The sequence below is a fragment of the Mirounga angustirostris genome, unplaced genomic scaffold, assembly GCF_029215605.1.
Source record: "Mirounga angustirostris isolate CCGP_5_RB_7025 unplaced genomic scaffold, mMirAng1.0.hap1 SCAF_7, whole genome shotgun sequence".
Classification (NCBI taxonomy): Eukaryota; Metazoa; Chordata; class Mammalia; order Carnivora; family Phocidae; genus Mirounga; species Mirounga angustirostris.
Window position 1 is genome coordinate 127160876 of NW_026991715.1, and position 10270 is coordinate 127171145.

Consider the following 10270-nt stretch of genomic DNA (forward strand, 5'->3'; position numbering starts at 1 on the left):
ACTCTTGGTTTCGGCTCAGGTCATGATCTCAGGGTGGCGAGATGGAGCCCCACATCAGGCTCCATGGTCAGTGCAGAGCCTGCTTGAGATTCTCCCTCTCCCTCTGCCCCCCTCCAAACCCGCGCTCGCTCTCTCATTCTCCCTCTCTCTCTCAAATAAATAAATAAATCTTTAAAAGTCACCTGTAACCCCTGTAATGGTTATTCTTATGTGGCTACTTGACTGGCCATGAGATTTTCCAGGTATCTTATTAACTCTTATTTCTGGGTGTGTCTATCAGGGTGATTCCAAAAGAGATTAGCATTTGGATAGGTGGACTGTGAAAGCAGATGGACCTCCCCAGCCTGGGTGGGCATCACGCCGTTTGCCGGGGGTCTGACTAGAACAAAAAGGTGGAGGAAGATTGGATGTGCCCTGTCTCTGTCTGACCACTAGAGCTGAGAAATCAGTCTCCTCCTGCCCAGCATCCCTGGTTCTCAGGGTTTCAGACCCAGACTGGAATGTGCACCTTCAGCTCCTCTCCTGAGTTCTTGGGCCTTCAAACTACAGCTGGCTTCTCTGGGTTTTCAGCCTGCAGATGACAGACCATGGGACTTCCCAACCTCCCTAATCATGTGATCCAATAACTTAAAAGAAATCTCTTTCTAGATATAGATATATATCTATGTAGATATATATACATATAGAAAATCTACTTACATAGATACATATGTGTATCGGCCTATACAGATACATACATACATCTATATAGATAAATAGATGGCTAACTAGCTGGCTAGCTAGACCCTACTGGTTCTTTTTTTTTTTTTTTTTTTTAAGATTTTACTTTTAAGTAATCTCTACACCCAATGTAAGGCTCCAACTCACAACCTCAAGATCAAGAGTTGTATGTTCTACCAACTGAGCCAGCGAGGGACCCCAATTCTATTGGTTCTGTTTCTCTGGAAAACCCTAATACACCCCCTTAACTGCTAAGTTCAACAGAATGTCTTCAGCCCTCACCTTACTTGGCATCTCCGTGGCAGCTGAAACTACTGGTCACCTTCTTCTTCTAGAAATTCTCTCCCTCTACTTTTTTTTTCCTAATGGCTCCACACTCTTCCATCATCTTACCCCCTCTTGAGTCTTTTGCCTTCTTATGCACTGGTTTTTGTTTAGTTTGCTCCCAGATGCTGTTATACCACAGGGATTTTTGCCTTAAGCTCTTTTTTCCCCTCTCTGTATACTTCATCTGAGTGATTGCATCCATGATCCATGATGCAAGGCTTTTTACTATCTAGCTGCTGAGGATTCCCAAACATACCTCACCTCCAGGGCAACCTCCCCATGGCTTAGAGACTCGTGCTGTCAGCAACTCCTTGAACATTTCCCCTAAGTACCTCCTGCATTCTCTTCCTCCTCCCTGGAGCACAGGTTGATCCAGCTGCCTTCTTGCTGTAAGTGCCTGGTGCCAGTAATTCCCCACCCACCCCAGCCAGTCCAAACCAAACTTCTGACTCTGGCTTGCCTCCCTGCCATCCGTTTGTGCTGCCCCCGTAACTGCTGGTCACAGCTTCCTCGCCTCCTCTAACTGCCCCAGCCCCAGCTCTCATGACTAGTTGGGAGTGTTTCAGCGATGGCCCTTGGTACACTTTGGGCCTTCTTTGTCTTGGTAATTGCCCTGTTCCCTTCCTTGTCGCATGGCCCACCCTGCCAGTCATCCTCATCCTCACCCATGCAAGAGTTTTCCAGTTATCTAACTCTTTCTCTGCTCTAGCTCAGAGCCTCAGTTTGCAGGCATCATTGATTGCCACTTGAAGCAAATTTTTAAAAAGCAAAAGGTAGGAGGAGAGAATGAAATTATGCCAGAAATAAAATATTTTTAGGATTTTTTTTCTTCCTGTGATGGTACTAGGGGTACATCAATGTAGTAAGTGAACTTTAGCAGAGGTGTCATTAAAAACCACTCTTCCAGCGAGTTCCATTCGGCACCACCACCCACCAGGACCTGGCACCGGGACTTGATCCATGCTCCTCCAGGGGTCCTGAGCCCGTTCCACCAACCTGGGTTAGAGGGCCCTCTTTATCCTTGCTAACAGCCCTGGAGTCAACCCCTAGACCCGTCCAGTAACACCCCTTCCTTCTTTTTAGCAATATTCTACCCTCCATCTTCTTTTTAGCAGGGAGCTTTTCCCCTTCCCAGGAACATTGCCTTCCCCTACATGTACACCTCTTTTTGTACTTCTTTAAGTAGAATCTTACACCCAGAATTAACTCCTCCCTTACTTGTCTAACTCATCCAGAAGGATTGTGGGGAGAGGTGGTGGGTTTGGGTACAAGGAAGCAGGATGTATAATGCTCAATCCTTTTAGTGCAGCAAAGAAAGGGTAAAAAAAAAAAAAAAACAGTTTAGTTTCTGTATTAAAGTCCTGAAGATTCAGATTTTGCCACTCTCGAAAATACCTTTCAGAAATGCATGCTGTCTAGATGCACAACTTTAAAAGAATATATTTGAACAAGAAGGACAAAGCTGAAGGATTCACATTTCCTGTTTTCAAAACTGATTATGAAGCTACAGTAATCAGAACAGTGTGGTACTAACATAAAGACACACTTTTAGACCAAGAGAATAAGATAGAGAGCCCAGAAATAAACTCTCTCGTAAATGGTCAATTTTTGACAAGGGTGCCAAGACCATTCAATGGAGAAAAGATAATTTCTCAACAAATGGTGTGAGGCAAACTGGATACCCATATGCAAAAGAATGAAGCTGGACCCTTTCCTTACAACATATACAAAAATTAGCCCAAAATGGATTGAAGACTTAAATATTGAGCTAAAACTTTAAAAGTCTAGAAGAAACACATAAAAAAAAATCTTCATGCCATTGGATTTGGCAATGATTTCTTGGATAAGGCAACAAAAGAAAAAATAGGTAAATTGGGCTTATTCTGAATTAAAAGTTTTGTGCATCAAAAGCACTGAGAGAAAAGACAGCCCAAAGAATGGGGTAATATGTTTGCAAATCATATGTCTGATAAGGACTAGGAATTGAGACTGTATCAAGAACTCCTACAACTCAACAAAACAGCCCAGCTCAAAAATGGGCAAAGGACTTCTCTAGCCATTTCTTCAAAGGTAATATACAAATGGCCAATAAACACATGAAAAAAATGTTCAACATCACTAGTCATTAGGGAAATGCAAAGCAAAACCACAGTGAGATACCATTTATACCTGTTAGGATGGCTATTATCCAAGCATACACACACACACACACACACACAGAGTAACAAGTATTGGGGAGGATATGTAGAAATTGGAAACCTTGTACATTGCTGGTGGGAATGTTTTCCGTTATGGAAGCAGTGTGGTAGTGTGGTAGCTCCCCCCAAAAAGTGAAACACAAAATTACCATACGATCCACTTCTGGGTATATATCCAAAAGAATTAAAAGCAGGAATTCGAACAGATATTTGTGTAATTGTGTTTATAGCAGCATAATTCAGAATAGTCAAAAAGTGGAAATAACCAAGAGCTTTCTGGATGAACGGATAAACAAAATGTGGCCTATGCATAATGATGGACTAGTACTCATTCTTCAAAAGGAAGGAAATCCTGTCACATACTACCGCCTGGATGAACCTGGAAAACATGATGCTAGGTGAAATAAGGCAGCCACAAAAGGACAACTGCTGTGTGGTTCTGCTTGTATGAGGAACCCCGACCAGGCACATTCATAGAGAGAGATAGTAGAATAGAAGTTAGCAAGGGTGGGGGGAGGCAGGGATGGGAAGTGATTGGTTAGCAGGTCCAGAGTTTCTGTGTGGGGTCCTGAAAAATGAATAAATGGATAGTGGTGAGGGTCGTGCAACACAGAATGTGCTTAACACCACTGACCTATATACACTTGGAAATGACTGACATGGTAAATTTCACAAGTTTAAACATTTTTGCAAAGAAGATACTCACGTGTAAGGAACACTTTCTCCAGCAAGCACAGACTGCAGGATTAATATAGAGCTTTGGATTACATAAAGCAGTGCAAGGACACAGGGAATCCATTGCCTTAAAGCCAACAGGCCTCACTTCTCTGTATCTGGGTGAGAAAAAAATGTTCACTGCAGCACCGAGAACTCATGTCTTCTCTTTGCATCTGGGTTTCTCAATACCAGACCTTTGGTCTGCGGCACCTACAACTTTCGTCTGTAAGTAGATGTAAATACCAGCAGTGGTCACCATCCACTGAGCGCCCTTACCAAAGTAGGGGACAGTCTGTTCCCTGCAGCAAGTGCTCTTATCTGTAAAACAAGCAGGTTGAACTAGATAGGTCAACTCAAAGACCCATCTCGGTGCTAGCATTTTCCTGCTCCCTGAAACTTTAAAGAAGTAGGTACATCGAGAGGGCTTCAGTATAGTTTTTCCTGGAAACAGAGCTGAAGTGGATTTTTGAAGGGTCTGGGCTCAGTGACTTCGGGGCGTGGTTGTTGCAGACTCACTCAGCCCTGAGTTCTAAGGTCTCCTGGAGAACAGGCGAGTTTCTAAGTGGCTAACAGGATGCAGATGGTGCTAACGATGTGGGAAATTGGAAAGACCTGGGAATATATGGACTATGGAAGACTCTCTTTCCTTGAAAGGTCAGAAAATGCCTCAGGCTTCCCTCGACTGCTTGAATCCGTTCTGATTATGCTGTCTCTCGGCATTCTACCAGGCAATCTGCTCTTACGTCACATTGTTTTCCATCCTGTGATGAAGCTGATGGCTCGTGAGGAAAGTGTCAGGCACAAATGATAAACGACTGAGAGATGGGAGGATTTTGCTTAATAAGATTACCGTGCGTTAAAAAAATGACAATGAAGCTTTAGATGTTAAGGCTTCCACAGGAGTAACAAATCAACCCCTAAAATTTCAAAATAGACTATTTAAAAATGTATAATGCTATTATCAGCCCCCCGCCCCCAGCAAAGGGTGATAATGGGGAGAGGTCATTACTTCATCTTCTCAGGAGGTGAGACGGTGCTAATACTGACAATGATAAAGAATTAAACTGAATGTTAATTAAATTTTAAAGAAAATAAGACCTGGGTCTAACAGGCTGAAGTTTCCATTTGAAAATGGACTAGGGGATCGAAACAGACAACAGCCCTCACCGCCTATTTCTGCTTGCCTTGGGCAGAGTGACTTGAGGAACAGGCTCCCCGGCAGTGGTGAATGGAGTATACCCTTCCAAAAGTTCCATTGTTTTGCTCTGGAGGAAGAATATCAGTGTCAGATGGTAGAGGAATTCAGAAGAAGAAAAACTTAGACTGAGGAAATATTAGGGAAGCTTCATGGAAAAGGAGTCATTGAAACAACATTGCTCCAAGGCAATGTTAGGGGCATCAGGGGCTCCTGCTCGGGGCCCTCTGCTTTAGAGGGGTCCCATCCTGGTCTTGCTTTGAAGTCTAGGCCATAATCCAGACACACCGTTCCCCAGAACTCCCACATCCCCTGCCCAAATAGCTCCAAGCTCATGTGCAGGGTGTCGTTGGGTCTCCCCTCCCCCCGAGGAGCTGGTTGCAGGCGTTTAGAAGGAACTTGGAAAGGGGTGCTGAGCTGTCTACAAAGCCGGACGGAGCTGAGGCTGGGAAGACAGGGGCATGAGCAGTCAGGGGTCGGGTCTCCCCATGCCACCACTCTCCGGTAGGGAATGCAAGGAATCTGAGGACTCAAAATCGGAACCTGACCTTTTGGGTCTTTATCAAGTTCTAATTAGCAGGGAAGGAGGATAAAGCATATTTAACTTAATAGTTTGTTAGCTTGATTTATAACTCTGAAACATTTTGACATCTGGTGTGTGGATCCCCATTTGTTCTCCTCCCCCCAGGTCCCAAAATTCGAGGGTGTGCCGAATTCTAAGTGCAAAAGGCACCCTTGGACTTCTGAGCCTTAGGGGGAACCCACTACATAGTATTCCTTTTCCCAACTGAGAGAAAATGGACCAAAGCAAATGAGCATCAAAATACCAGCTTTATTATTATCCATCAGTAGAAGGTGTGGCAACAGGGACTTCCTATCACTAACCCCCAAAGTGAGCCAGAGACCACCCAGTCACAGCCGCACTGCACAGCCACGCGTCTTGCCCCCCACCCCACCGACCCCCCCTGCTGGCCGCTCCCTGGGAGCAGAGACTTCGCTGTTTTGCTCCCCTCACTGCGGGCCTGCATCAGACCATTCACACTCCGCAGGCACACTGGCCAACCCAAAAAAGGAGAGGAGTCACTCCACCCACACCCAGTTCCTCTGCCAAAACCACCAGTCAAATAACCATACATTCTCTTCTAGGGCGAGGATAGGGGCAAAGAGAGGCTGGACGGGTACGCTCAGCAGGATTGGGAGATTAGCGAATCACCCCCGCAATTGCCCTGGTATAATGCTGCTTTTTGAGTCTGTCTCCTACAAAGAATAGGAGGGCTTGAGAAAAATATTAGGAAGCTGACAAATTTCAAATTTCTTAAAAAAAAAAAATTAATCAGTTCCTTCCGAAAGCCCGCCGAAAGCCCAAAGCTGCATGTGATTTCACTTTAGAAGGGCCATGGCGATACTGATGGAGGAAATGCATTTGATCCGGAGCTGGGTGGAGAACTCCAGGCTGGTGCAAAGCTCCCCCTGGCCTGGATATTCAGGGGCTTTAAATGGCTCCACTTCTCATCACGTGTGTATGGAGAGCGAGTGAGGGTCTGCCCTCTGGGGCTGGAGAGCAGCGCAGTCTCCTTGGATGGTTTTGTGTCGTGTAAGCTCAGCCAGGCTCGGTGCTACTGAACAAGAGTCCTCCTGCAATCGCCCCCTCCGCGTGCTGCCCGTGCACACGGAGCTGCACGCGGAGTCTGCGTTTCATACATCCAGAGAGTGGATTGCTGATGCGCATGTATTTGCTGCAGAATGAACCACCATGAGCGGCCAGAGCACGCTTACCACCATCTGTTTTCTCTCTGTGCGCTCTGCATTGCCTGAATTCCGTTTGGGGAGTATTTCCCAAACCGGCCCTGGGGCTCCTGCACTCGGCCAGGTAGGACGGAAGACAGAAAAGGAGGACGGAGCCCCTACCTGCGCTCAAGGGGCTTGAAGTCTAGTTGCAGCCCAAGACTGGTCAGCCCAGGGCGGTTGTGCTCAGGCTGAGTGCCTAGTGCTTCCTGCTTCGCAGACACGACCACTTGGGGCTCTGCCGCTGCGCTGGGTTCGGGCCCTGGGGTAGGAAGCACGACGCGCCTCCCGCCCCAAAGACCTCTACCTCCTCATCCCTGAACCCGTGCATACATTTCCTCACATGGCAAAAGGGACTTTGCAGGGGTGAGGGAGGATCTGGAGATGGGAAATTATCCTGGGAGAGCCAGGTGGGCCTGTAATTACAAGGGTTTTTATACATGGAAGAAGGTCAGAGTCCGAGGAGATGGGACAAGCAGCCATTGCGGACTCTGAAAATGGTGGGGGCCACGAGCCAAGAATGCGGGCGGCCTCTAGAAGCTGGAAAAGGCGAGCAAAGGGACACTTCCCTGGAGCCTCCAGAAGGAACCAGCCTTGCTGACTGATGCCTTGACTCCAACCCAGTGAGACCCATTGCAGACTTGCGGCTTCGAGAACCTTAAGATAATAAATTTGTATTGCTCGAAGTCCTCAAGTTTGTGGTGATTTCTTACAGAAGAGGAAACTAATACGACACCATTACCCTCCTTCTGCTGATGGGGAAGCTAGAACGCAGTGACGTTAATAAGCTCAAGGTCACACAGCCGGTGCGAGACAGTGCTGGGATTGAAACCCAGCTGCGTTCCCTTGCAAAGCCCAGGCTCTCTGAAGCACGCGGTCCTCCATTCAATCTAGAACAGGTCAGTGAATTACAGGACAGCACAAGGCAGCCCATCAGCAAGCGTTCAAGTAAAACAGACATTTCGTGGCTTTTACATATGCTATTCTCAGCTGAGGATCCCAGGGAGTTGGTGACATTTCCAGAGCAAAAGAGCTTCCCAGTCTCCAGCGGGAGGAAAGGGCCCTAGTTTTCCATGTGTTTCTGTCACGCTCAGCCCCTCCAGGGGGCCACTGAGGAAGCGGACTTGGTGTCCCAGGACTGGAGGTGGTGGTAAGTGCCTCTCGCAGTGGCCCCAGGACAAGAGAACTCATGAAATCAAGGTCCTGGTTCTGCCTCCCCATAAAACGGCAACGAAATCGAGATCCAGAGAAGAAAACACCGTGTTCAGGGAGATCTGGGTGCAGATCGATTGGCAATCAAATCCATGCTCCTCGTGCACTCCGGGGGAAGGGGACGGGACCGGGAAGCGGGGTGAACAGGCACCTGTGTACCACGCACTCCGCTAGGCCATTCGTAGAAGAGACGTCACGATTTTAGCCACTAAGCTAGGACACAGCAGTCACCATTTCTATTTTGCTCTGAAGTTAACAGGCTCAGAGCCTTGACATATGTGACATGATTAACAAACCTTGTAAAGTCTGCAGCTGAGAGATCTGAACCCATGTGGCTCTAACTTGAATACCTATACCCTCTCCACTCGGATCCTCAGTGGAGGAAAGAGCGATCCCCACCTTTGGGGTTTGAGGTGCCTCAAAAGCCTGCTCGCGTACCTGCCTTTTCTCAAACTGTCGCCGTCTCGGAGGATCTCCTCACTGTTATCCAGGACTTGAGGAGGGCAGGGTCCCTGGGCAGCAGGGCCAGGAGGGACACACACGGGAGGTACCAGGATTAGGGAGTGGACATGGATCCCAGGCCCACGTCCAGCTGCCAAGGGGCCTGAGGTCAAGGTACCTCCAGAGAGTGGAGGGGAGAGCACTGAAAGACGTGTCTCTCCAGCTGCACAACCCTCTTTCAGGCTGACCGGGATCGCAGAACGCACTCAGTTCAGCTCCTTATTAGCTGAGCAGACTGGCCTGTCCACCTTGGGTGAGGGGATTTCTCCTCAAAACTCCTTGCAGTGATTTGCCATCTTCCTCCGCGCCACCTTTTCCAAAACACGATTCGTGTCTGGGGAGAAAGCAGATGCACGAAGTACTGTGTGATCACCCGCCCCTCTGCAGGAGACCCAGTGGGCATCTCCAGCCTCTTCGGCAAGGAAGCTTCCTGAGAAGTGAGATGCTCCACTTAACACAGACTGCTAAAAAGCAGAACCACCGGGACCTCGAGAGAGATTTTCAACATGGGCTGTGCCCGCTTGCTTTTTGTTTGGGGAAGGTACAAAGAAAGACCAAAAATAAGCAGATCAAAGCCAGAAGCGATTAAGATCTCTCTTCATCCATGCGAGAACTCTGGAATTACATTAAATGCCTAAATATTCGGGTGGTCTTGGGTGTGAGAGTGGTGGGCGGCTCTGTGAGGTTCAGTGCGGCCATGTCGCGGGCAGCTCTGAGAGCGTGCCACCCAGCGGCTCCCAACCGCAGGCCCTCGGTGGCTGTCACAGAGGAACACGGCGCCACTCAAAACAACGTCAAAACAACGCTTTCACTTTGGTTTATGTTTAAGACGTGTTGTGGACAGTTCTGTGGTGTGGCCTGGCCATGCTACCCTCTCATGCACCGTGAAGAGAACAAACAGATATGCTTTTGGGGGAACGGGTAATCCCTTTGACTCCACATTCCCCCTTCCAGGAACTTACCCGAAGGGGAAAAACACAATCAGCGTAAAGGCAAGTCTAAAGATAGCCATTAGGGTGTCGCAGTGAACAATTTTAGGACCTAAACGATCAGTTCTATCAACCACATAGAGTCCTTTATCGTACAGTTCTTTAACATGATAATATATAATAGTTGACATAGGGCATGTGCCTAAGTGGAAAGGAAGTTATAAAACTGTATCGAGAGGACAAGTTCAGTTTTTACATATCTTTATCCGCCTAGACATAGTCTTGGGAGTATTCATTAAAATGTTGATACGTGTGGGATTCCAGGTGACGTCCGTCTTCCTTTTAGTATTCTGAGGGATTTTTGCAAACCGCATTTCCAAATCCTATGGTTAAAACACCGAAGTTTCAAACACACACAAAATCACTTTTTGAAAAACTGTTGCTCCTTTCTGAAAAAATGAAGATTCAACTCCAAAACAGAAATACGACAACTTGTCCCTGGCGGTCTTGCCAGCAAGAGCACGACTCCCAAGACGTTCAAAAAGTACATCCCAGCTGCTCAACTGGCAGGTTAGAACAAGCGTCACTTCGGGAATCAAGAACGACAAAATCAGTGCCCACAGAGGTGTCCTGAAAACAAGGTTGCCGGAAACGCAGAGCTTGAGCGCGAGCCGATGGCTCGGACA